The following is a 17,157-nucleotide window of genomic DNA, read 5'->3' as shown; positions in this document are numbered from 1 at the left end:
ATTAAATATTTTTAAGAAAATTTTGCAAAAATATTGTGAAAAAAATTACTAAAAAAATTGAAAGGAGTTTCAAAATTTTAAACCCATTTTGCAAGTAAGTATCCAAACATTTCAAAAGTAATTTTTAAATAGAATAACCTATAAAGTTATTTTTCAAAATACGGTTTTGAAAACTTTTTAGATGATATAAGTATTTTAAAATATTTTTCAAGGTAATTTTTCAAAAAATGTTCTGAGTAATTTACTTCCAAAATTTCTGAGTAAACTATTATAAAAATTTCTAAGAAACCTTTTATCAATGATTTTTGAGTAAATATTTTCAAAAACACTTTCTAAGTCATCCATTTTCAAAGTTATTTTATAATTTTTAAAAGTTTAGTCTGTTTAAATTTTCAAACATATTATTTTTTAAAGGAAATTTTAAAACTTTGTAATACTTTTGAAAAACATTTCAAAGAGAAGTAAATTAGTTTTCAAACATTATATATTTTTCAAACAAAATTCAACAAAGCATGTTTATAATGATTTTTGACAAATTTAGAAGAGTTTTTTCAAATCCATGTTTCAAAGAAATTCAAAATAGTTGAACTCTTTCTCCCTCTTAAGTTAACACTCCCCCTTAATTCGTACTAGGGTTTAGGTATGTTAAATTTCAAAGCCTTAGCCGACCACCTTATGATTATTTTTTTTAGTTATAAGAAGTTATACCTGAATGTTTAGAGGAATTAATATCAGTAATACTTATATTCAGTAAATATATTATTTTCATAAGTATTTTGACATACTTATTATAATTATTCATTTAAGTTTGATTAATTATTTAAATTAACCAATCAATTATTCTTAAACCAATTAACTTTGGATTAAATTAGTTAGGTTAAAATTAAGATTCAGTTTAAATGAAATAATTTGTTACTAACTTAGTAATAGTTAATCATTATCATAAGTTTATTGATTAACTTAACTTAATTCAGTAATTTTACACTTATTTCATTAAAACACTTTAAATTTTGTATTAATTGATTGAGTTAATTGACTAGTATTAGTTTTAACTTAGTTTTTCATTTACCTTATCTTTAAATTTTTTATTAAATTTAACTTAAGTTACGTTAAATTAGGATTAACTATGTTTAGAGTCATTATTAATTTAGAGTTGAATTTGTTAAAGTTATTAAACAAATTTAAGTAAAGTTAATGTTCAATTCGAGTCAATCTTTAATTAAGATAAATTATGATTTAACTAAAATAAAGTTAAGATTTTGAGTTACGTTGAAATTAAAGTTGATTAAGTTAAATTAAGGTTAAGTTTCAATTAACTTTTTTTAATGTAAAGTCAAGTTTAATTTAAAAGGAATTAGAGTAGTGTTAATATTATAATTATTTACTTATTAATTACTTAATTAAGTTTAAAATTTAATTTAATTAAATTTTAATAAATTTCATTACTTATTTAATTAAGTTTCAACTTATAAGAGTATTCACAATGGATCTAAGTTATAACATTCATCATCTCATCAAAAAAGATAGAGTCCACTGTCACATACTCATTATAACAACATATCTCTTTCACTCACATTTCTTTTAACCTTAATACTCATTATTCATGGGTCCCACAGTCCACTCAATCATCTTAAAATTATATCATATTAAATAAATAAATTTTAAAATATTAAAATTATTATTATTATTTTTAATAATAGCATTTAACTAGCCGCTACAATTTTTTTAATTTAATTCAAATTAAATAAAATAATATAAAATACAGGCCTAAATCATTGGAAAAAAGTATGTAAAAAAATAAATTATTACCATTTAAAAAAATAATATTATTACTAAAAATACACTCATTATTTATTATTTACCTATTTTATTTGATTTTTAATTTTAAAATTTATATTTTCTTAATGAAAAAAATTTTAAAAATACACTTACCAAGGTGGGCCACGGCTGGCCCACCCCATACCACATTAGCACGTTCAAAGTCATGGACGTGTTAATGTGAAGGGGGATTATAACACCCCTTCACATTGGTTTTAACACAAATGGGGGTGTTATAACACCCCCATTAACGAGCAATGTGGATGCTCTAAGTTAGGTGTCTATGTTTTAAAAGAATTAAAAAACTTTTAAAAAGATTTAAATGATTTTTAAAATAATTTTACAAGGGATTTTAAATAAATTTTAAAACAATTTAAAAATAATTTTTAAAACATTTATAAAAAGATTTTTAAGAGAATTTTTAAAAGGATTTTTAAATGAATTTTTAAAAACATTTTAAAAATAAATTTTAAAAGTATTTAAAAGAATTTTTTAAATATTTTTAAAATAATTTTTAAAGGTTTTTTTTACAAAGTTTTATAAACATTTTTAAAATAATTTTTAAAAGATTTTTAAAATAATATTTTAAAAGGATATTAAAAGAATTTTTTTAAAAAAAATAGAGTTTTAAAAATTATTTTAAAAATAATTTCTAAAATAAAATTTAAAATAATTTTTAAAAATATTTTTAAAAGAATTTTTTAAAAGATTTTTTTAAAAGATTTTTTTAAATATTTTAAAAAGAATTTTTAAAATATTCTTAAAAAGAATTTTTAAAAAAAAAATAAAAATAATTTTTTTAAAATAATTTTTTAGAGGAATTTAAAAGAATTTTAAAGAGATTTTTAAAATAGCATTTTAAAGGAATTTTAAAATAATAATTTTTAAAAGTATTTTTAAAATAAAATGTAAAAATATTTTTAAAAGAATTTTAAAATAATTTTAAAGAATTTTTTAAAATAGTTTTTAAAAGGTTTTTCAAAATGATTTTTAAAATAATTTTGAAATAATTTTCAAAAGGATTTTTAAAATAATTTATAAAAAAATTTTAAAAAATAATATTTTAAATATTATTTTAAATAATTTTTAAAAGGATTTTCAAAAGGATTTTTAAAATAATTTTTAAAAGGATTTTAAAAAATATTTTAAAAGAATTTTTAAAATAATTTTTAAAAGAAATTTTAAAATAATTTGATCCGGTTGTAAGAACAGGGGACCCCCGTCCGGTGGGGTCAGCGCCACGTGGAAGTCAAAATAGCAGGTGGCCGGCCGGAGAGGGGGTGGGCCGACCGACCGACCGGCCGGCCGGCCGGTGTCTAGGTGATGGTTAGAGGCGCCCTGTCGAAAGTCAGGATTCCGGCGCTCAACGGACAATATCACATAGCCGAGCGGATCGCTTGGCCGAATACATGGGGTAGCATACTGCTAATAGTCTCCCCAAAGCACACCACCGAGAATCTTCCTAGACCGTTATATGTATGTGCCTGGTCGGACGTAAGGCGGATGCGATCCGATCGGACGCTCGAAGGCAGGCCGGCCGGATGCTAGTTCGGGAACCAAGTGGAAAAGGACAAGGGACATCTTTTTCTGACAGCGGGTATGCTCCACATGTAGGCCATACTCCAAATCTTATGACAGGGGATTCCGCTGTCCCATCGAGGACATGCTTTGACTATAGCAGTATGGATCAGGTAAGCTCACTGACAAGCCCTTACTGGGACATGGGCCACGGACACGTGTACACCTCGGTATGTGTACACTCGCTTCTCTGCTGCCTTATATAAAGGCCCTCATCCTTCGCCGGAGGTACGCGATATACAACTTTGGAGCCACTTGTTTTACTGCTAGCTTGCCTGACTTGAGCGTCGGAGGGTCGCCGCCGGGAACCCCTTCCCGGCCCGACTTCTGTGCAGGTTCGCCGGAGCTTCGTACGATTAGCCGGAGATCTCCATCAGCAACTCGGAGAGCACCACGTGCCCAGCGTCCGTTGATCCAGCATTCGGACAGGATCATAATTTATGAAAGAATTTTTTAAAAAATAATTTGTAAAATACTTTTTAAAATAATTTGTAAAACAATTTTTTAAAATAATTTTTAAAAGGATTTTCAATATAATTTTTAAAATAATTTTTAAATAGATTTTTAAATATATTTTAAAAGAATTTTTAAATATATTTTGAAAATAATTTTTAAAATATTTTTAAAAAATATTTTTAATATAATTTTTAAAAGAATTTTTAAAAGAATTTTTAAATAATTTTTAAAAGGGTTTTTTAAATAATTTTAAAAAGATTTTTTTAAAAAAATTAAAATAAGATTTAAAGAATTTTAAAAGAATTTTGAAAGAATTTTGAAAGAATTTTTAATATAATTTTTAATATAATTTTTAAAAGAATTTTTAAAAATATTTTAAAAATAGTTTTTTAAAGGTTTTAAAAATGATTTTAAAAATAATTTTTAAAATAACTTTTAAAAGATTTTTAAAATAATTTATACGTAATACATTAATTTGTTAAATTCAATTTTAATGTTAGGGTTTAATTAAATTAATATTGGTATTTATTTTAATTTAGTCAAATTTAATTTAATTTAAATTTTATTTAATCTTTATTCATCTCACCCAGTCTAAATTTTTAGACAAAGGAATCCTATGGTTTTGTGAGATGAGTTAAGTTGAATTTCGGGGTTTGATTTAACTTGTGTTAAATTCAAGTTTAGTTTTGAGCTCAATAAGTAAACATTTTTTGGATAAACTTCTAAGCTGTGGTGAGTCACCTGGATATCATTAGAGTAATCACACCTTCAAAAATTTTCAAATAGTTCCTCCCATTGAACTTAGCACAAAACTTTGATCTAACCAGGTAGGATTGGTAACGGGTAGCTTCAGTTAGTTCCACTAAGCCAAATGCACTAAGTTGAAGTCATATTTTCCTAGACATGCATAGACAGAGTTTCCCTAGCCTACTATCATCCAAAACTTCTCCAGTGCAGTTTGTCAAGTTAAATTCTTGTCCCTTTTTAATTTAATCCCAATTATCCTGCCATGTAAATTATTATTTTGGAGGTATCAACTAGTTTGGAGCCTCCTCTGAAGTATTGATCTTTTCGATTTAGGTTTAGTTTTATGTCAATTTTTATAGTTATAATAAACTTGATGATAATTTAAATTAGCTTTGTAGTTATTTGATTTGCATTTATTTTTTCTATTTGGGTTTGAATTGTTTGGCTTTATTTTACATGTTGGGTTTAGGTTTGATTTGTTTGATTTTAATCCATTCTTTAGTTTGGATTTTAGCTTTGAAAGTTTATTTTGGTTTAGTTTTGAATTAAAAGGTTTAGTTGGATTTCGTTTTAGATAATGAATTTCATTTTTAGGTATATAAAACTGATTGAGTCCTACTTGTGTGGTTAGGCACGCTTTCGAAACCTAAACTTTAGTTTGCTTCTTATTTTGGCTTATAAGTGATATAAAAGTTTTGTTAGTCGAGCTGCACTTGTATCTAAGTCCGAACTTATTGTACACAGCTCTTTGTGATATAAGTATCATGTCTAGGTATTTAGATCTAGTTGTGAATTTTTCTAACAAATCTTTTAAATTAGTTACTTCAGTTTTCAATTTAGAGTTTTCTTCTTCAAGTCTTTCAACTTGAGTTGAGTTAGTGTTTTCTGTTTGGGAGTTTAATTGTTCCTTAAGATGTTGGTTTTTCTTAAGGAGTGAGTTATTTTGTGTTTCAGATTTTATTAATTTTCTATTTGGGCATACAATTATTTTAAAAAATCTAGCAGTTAGGATAGATGATACCTTGTTGGAACATTCAGAAACGAGTGCGGACCCATGGGTTGATTCGTATTTAGAGTCATCATCTTGTTCTGTCTCGCTTTCTCAATCCAGTCCGATTGCCATCAATGCGATGTAGTTGTGATGCTTCCAATCTTCTTCATCCAAGTCACCTTATATTTTTCTTGTATATCAGTGTTAACTAATTTATTCATAGGTGAATTTTGTTCAGTTACCTTTGCATCATTTGTTTCTTCATGTAACTTGATGATTTTATCCCAAAGGTCCTTTGCATTTTCGATAGGTCCGACTCGGCTCAGTTGTTCTTTCGTCAGCCCGCATCAGAGGGTGTTTAAGGCTTTGTTGTATGTCTCAGCCTTCTTCTTCATTTTTGGAGTCTAGTTTTCAATGTCCATCTGAATTCTGGTGTTGTTGTCAATCGGAGGCTTGTATCCTTTGCAGATGCTGAACCATTGGTCGAAGTCTATCTTCAGGTATACTTCCATCCGCTTCTTCCAATATAGAAAATCATCACAATTGAAAAGGGGAGGACGAATGGTGTTGTACCCCTCGTTTTGGGCCATGAACCTTGCACACACAGAAGAAAAGGAAAGAAGTCTCAAGTCTAGGTCTTAGATTAGTAGTGTAGGAGAAGAAGAAATGAAAGTGTTTCAGCAATTTCAGAAAAATAATAATAAAAACATTATGACAAATTTTGTCAAGAAGGGTTATTCATCAATTTTAACTAATAGTGAAAAAATGAAAGTGAATTTTTCAAAAAAAAAATGGAGGGAAAAATGAAAGGTGTAAGAATAATTTTTAATAAAAAATTATATATAATTTTTTCTTTCAAAAAGGACCCCCCTTGCCTGATTGGTGGTTGCATCAATTCAGAGCGGTACATTCTCTGATACCACTTGTAGGATCGAAAAGATGCTAGAGAGGGGGTGAATAGTGATCGTCAAAAATTGAGAGCGAATTAAATCGAAGTACACAATGGAAGAAAAGAAAACAATGTTGACAAACCAAGTTTTACTTGGTTCGGAGCCTTTGATGACTCTTACTCCAAAGCCCGCACTCGTCGAGTGCTTTCGTTGGGCAATCCACTAATATCTCAAATGATGATACAAATTAAGTACAAGAACTAAAAGCAATGTTACCGACAACAAATGAAATAAGAAAGTCTTGATCGTCGGTTATCAAAGGAGCTTTTCAGTGTTATAGGAGCATTTTCAGAACACCGAGCAAGAGCGAAAGTTGTAGCAGTTATTGTTTCAAAGCTCCTGGTTGAAGCCTTTTATATAGGTCCATTTCGAGCACCCGGAACCCCTTTGTGCACCTGGACCACGTGGCTCAGCTAATCGACGCACTCCACGTCAACTTGTGGATGGATTTTCGGGTCCAGACGCCTGAACCGAGTCCGAGCTCCTAGACCGAGTCTGGGCCCCCAGACCGCCTGGTCACCCGCGGCACCCGCCCGAGCAAGCCTGGTCCGGGCTCCCAGACTCCGGGTGCCTAGTCCTAGCGCCCGGACTCCGGGTGCCTAGTCCTAGCGCCCAGACTCCGGGCGCTCATACCCCTTTTCTTCAGCAACTTCTTCCCTGCAGAAAAAGTTTAGTCTAGGCAACAGAAAAAATATATTTTCCCTACAAAACAAAGTTAGTACAACACAATACAGTAGTAGTAGTTAGATTCTATCTCCCTGAAATCAGGATCTAATCAAGGTGTCAGCTTAAGCTTCCCAAATGGACTTAAGCTGGACCGACGCTTACAGTTCCCTCAACGGGGAATGCGCCCTGATCACTAGATCTTTCCTTCAGTTGCTTACTTTCACTTACCAACTGCAGTTGACTTTCCTTTAACCCACCAGATCTTCCCGTCAATTGTCAGGTCCGTAAACCCAATTGGACTTCAGCCGGTTGTCAGGTCTCACTGATCTAACCGGACTTCCTGCCAAATATCGAGTCTTATGGACCTATCTAGATTTCCTATCAGCTATTGGATCCTGCAGACCTAGCTAAATTTTAGCCTGGTGTCAAGTCATTCAGACCAGTCAACTCCTACACACTTGGTAGAAAGGTTAGACAAACATCACATTTAACTTTAATCTATTTGTCATACATCAAAATTAGATTATTAGTGTAACCTGCACCAACACTGAGCTTCCGCGAGGCCCGATCGGTACTTTCAACCGATCGTCCTTGTACAAGGAGGCTTGTCCTAAGGTGATATTTGAGCTCTGGAAATTCGGTCAGGTTTCTTCTAGGATTTGTCCTGTAACTCTAGTTAGTTGTATATTCGGTCACCCATATACAAAAGGGCGGGAGAATGAATAGTGAAAACTACTATATTTGGTCGATTACCAGATTAGTGAATGAACATGAAAACTACTATGTTTGGTCGGCTACCATATTAGCTCATTATATACTAGGCACCCTGAGCAGGATGCTAGGTCTCAGGTCCCATCTGGATATTATTCTCGATCGACCCTTGGTTGGTCGAGAGTCTTTTGAATCCGAATGAATGATGGACGGTCGGATATATACTAGGTGTTTTACTACAGGAGAGGAGCGCTAGACCCCTTTGGCCTAACTAGTTTGTTGGTCGAGCGTCCTTGTACTGAGGGTCTTAGTACTGGACGAGGAACTGAGCCTTGTGGTGAGTGACTATCTGACTATCACCTTCCCTTGACTTGGACCACTACTTCACATTGACTTTAACTAACATATCATACTTGGATCCATTAGTAACAATCCGTATCAATATATTTTCTCAGCACCAAATATTTAAATTGGTCTTCAATTTGCAGATGGGTGCTTCAGTTGGACTATAAAGGTTAAGTTGTATGCAAATACTTTGTTCTTCCTTTATTATTGATTTAAAAAGACATAGGTACAACTATAATAAATTTCAAAACTTCCTTCCTCATATATTATTATGCTTATAACATATCAAAACACGGATCAATACCGTTATTGTGAGCATTATTGTGTCTTCCAACTAGAACGCCACTTATATGGATCTTTATCCACGTAGAAATAAATAATTTGGCAAGTAGTTTATACAATATCAATATTTACTATCCCGCAGCATTGTATAGCCACGTTGGAGAAAGAAAAATGCATCAAGTGTATACATACTGAGAATGTAAAAAACAAATGCAACAAACAATATAATCATAATAGAAGGTCTTATATTTCATTAAAAAAAATAATAGAAGGTCTTATAGCTTATCAGTGAAAAAAATTACAATGTACTATAAAGGATTGATACGACAAAAAATATATGATAGCATAAAAAAAATAAAATATGTCAATTAGCACAAAGTTATATCTTCTAATGAGATAAAAAGATTACAAATTTATAAAAGGATGTATATATTTTTTATTGACATGAGACTTTTTAAATGGAGCACAAAAGTAAAATTATCAAGGCTTAATCTAAAGTAGTTAATATTATATTATTATAGAGATGTGTGAATATTATTGGGTCATAATAAATGATAAATCCAATTAATCTCATTGACTATCCTTCATTGGGTCACAATAAATGATATAATTGAGGATAGATCTGAAGTAAATCAGGTTGATCGGATACTTACGAAAAGACTCAGAGTTCTCAGCCATGGCCACTAATATAGATAAGCACATTCTTTAATAGCTAGTTGTTGGATATTGGGGCCTTAAATGGACCAAAATGATTTTGAGAAAGGAAACCATCAATTGTTGAAAGTCGTAATTGACTTCAAAATTGAAATCTACGATTCGCGTAGATAGATTTAGACTATTAATTTGCTCAAAACCGATTAAGGGTGAATGAGAAATTAATGTTTAAAATCGGCCCAAAATAACATTTATTATTCATTAATAAAGTGCATGGGAGAATAGTCCCACATCGAAAATTCTCGATGTGTATTCTCTACTTATTAATGAAGATGTGTTAATGGAGTTAACACAAAAATAAAAGGACAGGTGCTCCCTTAGCCCAGGGCGAGCAGGTGCTCGCACCTGTGAGCCCGCCACGTGCGCACGTGCGCAATGGGCACTTTATAGGCGCACGTACGCATCGTCGCGAGGAGCATTGAGGAGCTTAAATTTATGCTCCAGGTGACATTTGCAGTGCCTACGTGGCACTCGGATGACGTGTCAGGCTCGTACCTGACGTGGTAGTACCTATGCGGCATCCTCGTGGGCAAAGGGAGATGACTGGACAGTTGACTTAGGGAATGGATGGCTACCGTTGATCAACGTTGATCAAATAGGTATGATGGATCGCTTGTGATGCGATCTAGAGCGTTGGATCGCAAAGAGTAACGATCTGACGGCTTGGGATGAGACTTGATCTGAAGCATCGAATCAATGGATCCAGATCCGATGGTCGATGACAATAGGCGGGATCTGAGGGTCACAACTCCTCAGATCTGATGGATGAGATTGAAGTGGGCTTGGTGAAGGGTTACAACCCTTTAGAATGGATGATCTAGATCGATCCAGCCCAAGGAACACATCCACTCACCCAAAGGACACTCAACCTCCTCTTTCAGTATAAATAGAACCCTCCAGATGATGGAATATGAACTCAATCCTCTCTTCTCTTCCTCAAGCATTCATCTCATCTTGTGCATTCAAGAGTCCAAGAAGTCTATTAGAAGGTTCGCTGGTTTCGGAAGTCAGAGTGCTACGATTCCGAGACATTCGTCGTCGTTGTATCTTGGGAACGAATTACAACAATCCGTTAAGCACCGTAGCGGAGCAATATCGTTTACGGAGATAGTGTCGAACACTAGCCTCGACGATCAGTTTGCATACTCCATAAGCTACCCGGGATTAACAGTCGTAAACGATATTTCGTGCAAACTGATATGGCTACCAACGGCCGTACCGACCGTCGTTCCGACCGCCATTCCGACAACCATTCCGCACGGAGAAAAGCCGGAGAAATTCACCGGGACCGACTTCAAAAGATGGCAGCAGAAGATGCTGTTTTATCTAACAACGCTAAACCTTGTACGGTTTTTGCACGAAGACACGCCAGCCGCTACGGAAGGTAGTAAGGCTGCTAGCGATGCGTGGTCTCACAGAGATTTTCTGTGCCGCAATTATATACTCAACGCCTTGGACAACACGTTATATAACGTATATTGTTCTCTGGAGACGGCGAAATCTTTGTGGGAATCCCTTGAGAAGAAATACAAGACCGAAAATGCTGGATTGAAGAAATTCATCGTCGGTCGATTTCTGGATTTCAAGATGGTGGACTCAAAAAGCATCTCATCTCAAGTCCAAGATATGCAATTAATACTGCATGATCTGGACGCCGAAGGCATGAAGCTGAATGAGACATTCGCAGTTGCTGCGGTAATTGAGAAGCTCCCTCCGTCATGGAAGGATTTCAAGAATTACCTAAAGCACAAGCAAAAGGAGATAGGGCTGCAAGACCTAATCCTGAGGCTACGAATAGAGGAGGATAATCGAAAGTTATCCGACTCCAGAGGAACCAAGTGGACTATAGACGAAATGTCCAACCTGATCGAGCCGAACGCTAAAAAGCCGAAGCAGTTCAAAAGGAAGGCTCAAGCAAAGAAGTTCAAAGACTCCTGCTACAACTGTGGAAGGGCAGGACACCTGTCCAAGGACTGCAGACGCCCAAAGAAGCCAACCAAGGGGCCAAAGGATGTTGTGAATCATGTCGCAACCTCTCTTGAGGACTTGGATCTCACTGCGGTTGTATTTGAAGCCAACTTGGTGGATACCAACCCGAAGCAGTGGTTCATTGATACTGGAGCAACTCGTCATATCTGTTACGATAAGGCGATGTTCTCCAAGTATACTCCGATAAATGGCAGGAAGCTCTATATGGGTAATTCTGAAGTTCTCCAAGTATACGCCAATTGTTGGACTCGGAAAGGTTGTTCTGAAGATGACGTCCGGAAAGGAGCTAACACTCATTGATGTACTCCATGTTCCCGACATCAGTAAGAACCTAGTTTCTGGAGCGGCATTGGTCAAGGCCGGATTTAGGCTAGTGTTCCAGTCAGACAACTTTGTACTTACGAAGAATGGTGTCTTCGTAGGAAAGGGGTACCTAGAAAAGGGTCTATTCAAAATGGTTGTAATGCCTGTACTCCGAAATTTTGATGGTAATAAAATAAATGCTTCCAGCTATGTTGTTGAGTGTTTTAATTTATGGCATGATCGACTCGGATATGTGCATAATAATACTCTCAAACGTCTCGTCAAATTAAATTTATTACCAAACGTCAATGTTGACGGAACACACAAATGTGAAGTGTGCGTGGAAGCGAAAATGACGAAACTACCTTTTCATTCGGTGGAAAGGACAACAACTTCTCTAGATTTAATACATAGTGATCTATGTGACTTGAAATTTGTGCAAACTAGAGGAGGTAAAAAATATTTTATTACTTTTATCGATGACTGCACAAAGTTCTGTTATGTCTTTCTTTTAAGAAGTAAAGACGAAGCCCTAGAGACGTTCAGAACCTATAAAACAGAAGTTGAAAACTAACTTGACAAACGAATTAAAATAATTCGAAGCGATAGAGGTGGAGAATATGGTGCACCGTTTGATGAATTTTGTACAGAATCTGGCATTATCCATCAAACAACGGCGCCTTACTCACCTCAATCAAACGGTGTTGCCGAACGTAAAAATCGGACACTAAAAGAAATGATGAATGTCTTGTTGATAAATTCAGGCTTACCTCAAAACTTGTGGGGGGGAGCAATATTATCGGCAAATCACATTCTCAACAGAATCCCTTATAAGAAAAATGATAAAACTCCATATGAACTATGGAAATGCCGTGAGCCATCGTACAAATACCTGAAAGTGTGGGGGTGCTTGGCAAAGGTCGAAGTACCTAAACCAAAGCAAGTAAAGATCGGACCTAAAACGTTCGATGCGGTATTTGTCGGATATGCCCATATAGTAGTGCATATCGTTTCCTAGTTCACAAATCAGACATTCCTGATATACATGTGGGAACAACCATAGAATCTCGGAATGCGATATTCTTTGAAAACGTATTCCCAAATAAAAAGAGAAACGTTGAAAGTGATAACAACGGAAGTTCAAACAAAAATGACGTTACCGAACTTAGCTGTTATAAAAGGACTATTGACGATCAAAGTGAAGAGCCACGTCGTAACAACGGGCTAGAGTTGAGAAATCGTTCGGGCCAGATTTCATGACTTTCATATCAGAAATGGAACCAAGAACATTAAGTGAAGCTCTCTCTAGACCCGATGCTCCAATGTGGAAAGAAGCTGTCAATAGTGAAATTGAGTCTATCATGAATAATCATACTTGGGAATTAGTAGACCTTCCTTCTGGTAAATAACCATTAGGTTGTAAGTGGATACTAAAACGTAAGTATAAAGCTGATGGATCAATTGACAAGTATAAGGCCAGACTTGTAGCCAAGGGATACAAGCAAGAGGAAGACCTTAATTACTTCGATACATACTCACCGGTGACAAGGATTACGTCCATACGAGTGCTAATAGCCATTGCAGCACTGTATGACCTTGAAATACATCAAATGGATGTTAAGACTGCGTTCTTAAATGGTGAGTTGGAAGAAGAAATTTATATGGAGCAACCCGAAGGGTTCATGGCTCCTGGAAATGAGAAAAAGGTGTGTCGACTTGTTAAGTCGTTGTACGGACTTAAGCAAGCGCCTAAACAATGACACGAAAAATTTGACAAAGTAATGCTGTCAAACGAATTCAGAATAAATGAATATGACAAATGCATTTATGTCAAAAACACACCTGAAGGCTATGTAATTGTCTGTCTATACGTAGACGACATGCTAATAATGGGCAGTAATCATGATGTAATCATGACTACAAAGAAAATGTTGACCAGAAATTTTGATATGAAAGATATGGGTCAAGCAGATGTTATATTGGGAATTAAAATTCTCAGGACATCAGAATGGATAGTTTTAACACAATCCCATTATGTAGAATCTGTATTGAAAAAATTCAATGCGTACGATCTCTCTACAGTGAAAACACCTATGGATCTAAGTCAACACTTAGCAAAAAATCATGGTGAGACCATATCGCAGTTGGAATATTCTCGGATAATAGGCAGTTTGATGTATCTCACAAACTGCACACGTCCAGATATTGCCTGTACGGTCAACAAATTGAGTCATTTTACGAGTAATCCAAACAACACCCATTGGAAAGCATTGATGCGAGTTCTCAGATATTTGAAATATACTATGAACTATGGATTACATTATGGAAAATATCCCGCTGTGTTGGAAGGATATTGTGATGCTAATTGGATATCAGATACAAAAGACTCCAAATCCACTAGTGAATATGTATTCACGATCGGTGGGGGAGCAGTATCTTGGAAATCCACTAAGCAGACTTGCATTGCTCGGTCAACTATGGAATCCGAGTTTATAGCACTAGACAAAGCAGCTGAGGAAGCTGAATGACTGCGGAATTTCTTGGAAGATATTTCGAGCTGGATGAAACCTATGTCTGCCGTACTAATCCACTGTGATAGTCAATCGGCGATTAGAAGGGCACAGAGTAATATGTATAATGGGAAGTCACGACATATACGTCGTAGACATAATACCATTAGACAGTTGATCTCGAATGAAGTGATTGCAATCGACTATGTTAAGTCCAAAGATAATTTGGCAGATCCTCTAACGAAGGGGTTGAGTCGAGATCAAGTATACTGCTCATCAAGAGAAATGGGATTAAAAATCTACAACTGAAAATGACTGTAGCGGTAACCCAACCTTATTGACTGGAGATCCCAAGATCTTGGTTCAATGGGACAACGAAGTTACAGAAGTTGTGGTCCAGCACATTAGATAGTTTATCTCCTAGGATGAATTTGTGCTGTCCTATCTCATGTAGTGAGGTTAAGCTTATGCTTTTAGTGACTTCTATACCTGATAAGGTGGAGTATGGTAGGATACTCTTGATAGAAGTGTCACCTATGTGAGTGTGAAGACAGGTCGCTTCAATGAAACACTCATGAATCCAAGATGGTATCCATGGCCGAAACGGAACCAACCATGAGAACCTAAAGTAGGTGAGATAGATCTCTGTGTGGGTGTTATTGTCTAAGTATACACCAACAGCTGAGCAGTTCAAGACATCACGTTCACTGCGCAGCCTAGTATACTCGATAGCATTTCACTACGGAAGGTTCAAAGCCACAAGCTACCTCTCCCGATGCAGTGACTTATCGATTGGACTCTTGTAAAGTGTCAGCATGCATACACGCATTGCATTAATTTCCATTCATGTAGGGGATTGTTAGATATTGGAGCCTTAAATGGACCAAAATAATTTTGAGGAAGGAAGCCATCAATTATTGAAAGTCGTAATTAACTTCAAAATTGAAATCTACGATTCGCGTAGATAGATTTAGACTATTAATTTGCTCAAAACCGATTAAGGGTGAATGAGAAATTAATGTTTAAAATCGGCCCAAAATAACATTTATTATTCATTAATAAAGTGCATGAGAGAATAGTCCCACATCGGAAATTCTCGATGTGTGTTCTCTACTTATTAATGAAGATGTGTTAATGGAGTTAACACAAAAATAAAAGGACAGGTGCTCCCTTAGCCCAGGGCGAGCAGGTGCTCGCACCTGTGAGCCCGCCACGTGCGCACGTGCGCAATGGGCACTTTATAGGCGCACGTACGCATCGTCGCGAGGAGCATTGAGGAGCTTAAATTTATGCTCCAGGTGACATTTGCAGTGCCTACGTGGCACTCGGGTGACGTGTCAGGCTCGTACCTGACGTGGTAGTACCTATGCGGCATCCTCGTGGGCAAAGGGAGATGACTTGACAGTTGACTTAGGGAATGGATGGCTACCGTTGATCAACGTTGATCAAATAGGTATGATGGATCGCTTGTGATGCGATCTAGAGCGTTGGATCGCAAAGAGTAACGATCTGACGGCTTGGGATGAGACTTGATCTGAAGCATCGAATCAATGGATCCAGATCCGATGGTCGATGACAATAGGCGGGATCTGAGGGTCACAACTCCTCAGATCTGATGGATGAGATTGAAGTGGGCTTGGTGAAGGGTTACAACCCTTTAGAATGGATGATCTAGATCGATCCAGCCCAAGGAACACATCCACTCACCCAAAGGACACTCAACCTCTTCTTTCAGTATAAATAGAACCCTCCAGATGATGGAATATGAACTCAATCCTCTCTTCTCTTTCTCAAGCATTCATCTCATCTTGTGTATTCAAGAGTCCAAGAAGTCTACTAGAAGGTTCGCTGGTCTCGGAAGTCAGAGTGCTACGATTCCGAGACGTTCGTCGTCGTTGTATCTTGGGAACGAATTGCAACAATCCGTTAAGCACCGTAGCGGAGCAATATCGTTTATGGAGATAGTGTCGAACACTAGCCTCGACGATCAGTTTGTATACTCCAGAAGCTACCCGGGATTAACACTAGTATGGGTAAAACTTATCCTCAGGGCGTAGCACAGTTGGGGGCGTATGGTCTTGTAGCTGAGAGGTCCAGAATTCGATCCTCGGAGTATCACGGTCTGAGGTTAACATCTCTGCTATGTACTTTAATTATGTACCTGTACTTACCTCCTTTCATATTCGTGGGACTTACTCTAGGGGCCACTGATCTTACGGCTCTTTATTTTTAGTATGGGTAAAACTTGTTGCATTGACCCTTCCTGGATCTCATACTACCAAATAACCATAATAACCTGTTTGATTCAGGATACAAGTTGTGATACAGAATGAAAGTACTGGAAAAAAAAAAGTTAAGCTAATTGAATATATATGACCAGAAGAAGGTACATTTCTATAAATCATCCAACTCATCAAAGCAATCGCTTCCTTCTTATCTAACCACAACAAACCAATCAATTTAAGTTTCTTGATTCAGGTGCAAGATAGAATTTTTAGAAACACTGCATAACTCATTCAGGGTGGATTGGATTCAAATTCAATAGACAATACATAAATTGTTCGTTTCCAATTACGTATGTAATCCAGCTCCTATTCACCATCCGTCAGGATCAAAATTCTAGATCCGAATTCTATTACCCAAATCGATCGACGTAATCACGTAATTGTGGTTGTTTAGTCTAAATCCTAGTGAGAAAAGGAAATAACTCAAGATTATCTCAAAAAGGGAGTGTCTTGAGCCTCCATCCCGCCTTACATGGTAGATTGGCAATTCTGATTCAAACCTCTGTGTTGCGGTGCCGATCTACGCTCCTGGAACCTGCAAACCCTGATCAGATACGATTGATAAGGCCTGGAGGAGACGAGCAAGGAGCGGAGCAGCGGTCACTGAGGACACGGGAGAAGCAAGGCGGAAAGCAATAGAATTGCGTGGGCTAGGGATTTCTCTCCCCGCCTTCGCCATGTGAACGACCGATGACGGTTTACAAAAATGGAAAGGCAACCGGCGTCGTTTTCCGACGATCGCGAATCACGAGGCGTGGACTGTTTTTGGCATGTTGCGGTTTCTAATATATGGATGTATAATTTGGTTAATT

The sequence above is a fragment of the Zingiber officinale genome, chromosome 5A (genome assembly GCF_018446385.1).
Source record: "Zingiber officinale cultivar Zhangliang chromosome 5A, Zo_v1.1, whole genome shotgun sequence".
Lineage (NCBI taxonomy): Eukaryota > Viridiplantae > Streptophyta > Magnoliopsida > Zingiberales > Zingiberaceae > Zingiber > Zingiber officinale.
The sequence above is the reverse complement of the archived record's forward strand: the minus strand, read 5'-3'. Positions refer to the sequence as shown.